Here is a 733-nt window from a genome sequence, read left to right on the forward strand (position 1 = left end):
AAAAAAAAAAAAAAAAAAAAAAGAAAGAAAGAAAGAAAGAAAAAGCAATTGCTGTGAAGCCAATGGCTGAACTCTGTGTCCCAGAGTTCAAATTCCTAGCTTCCTTTGTGTGGACTCAAAGCTACAGTAGCAATGAACTCAGTTGATCTCAAAGCAGCTTCCTGATTTGGGCGGACATAGCTGCATCAACATTGACCCACATAAGTGGCTGACACAAAAATTTCAATCCATGAAGGTTTATTAAGCCAAAGTGAGGATGTATGTGGGAAAAACACAAACCACAGGCAGATCTGCGCCTGTTTTCCTAACGAGGAAGTTGCAACCTTCAGCATTTAAAAACACCCAGAGAGAAAAATAAAAGCAGAGGAGAGGGAGTTGGTTAAAAAAAAAGGTGACATTCTTGTGAGACCCAGGAAATCTACATTTTACATAAAGGAGAATTCTAGAAGGAAAAACAGGAGTGAAGGAAGCATCAGTTATGCAGATGCCCGTGAGTGAGCAGGAGAATGTCTGATCCTATGTGTCCCCGGGTTTGTTACCTATAAAGATAAACTTGTAATTACTTATTCGTGTGGAATTGAAGAGACTTCAGTTTTAAGGTGTTAGACATAGTTAAAATTTGTGCATCTTTTCTTATGGGAAGTCAGCAAGAAATGTCCTTAATGAATGATCTGTGGGTCAGTTCTTCACAGTGTGCCTGAGGCCTTTACCTTCTGTTTTGGTTAAGGAGTTA

This window comes from Otolemur garnettii, unplaced genomic scaffold, assembly GCF_000181295.1.
Source record: "Otolemur garnettii isolate 467f Iridium unplaced genomic scaffold, OtoGar3 scaffold00141, whole genome shotgun sequence".
Classification (NCBI taxonomy): Eukaryota; Metazoa; Chordata; class Mammalia; order Primates; family Galagidae; genus Otolemur; species Otolemur garnettii.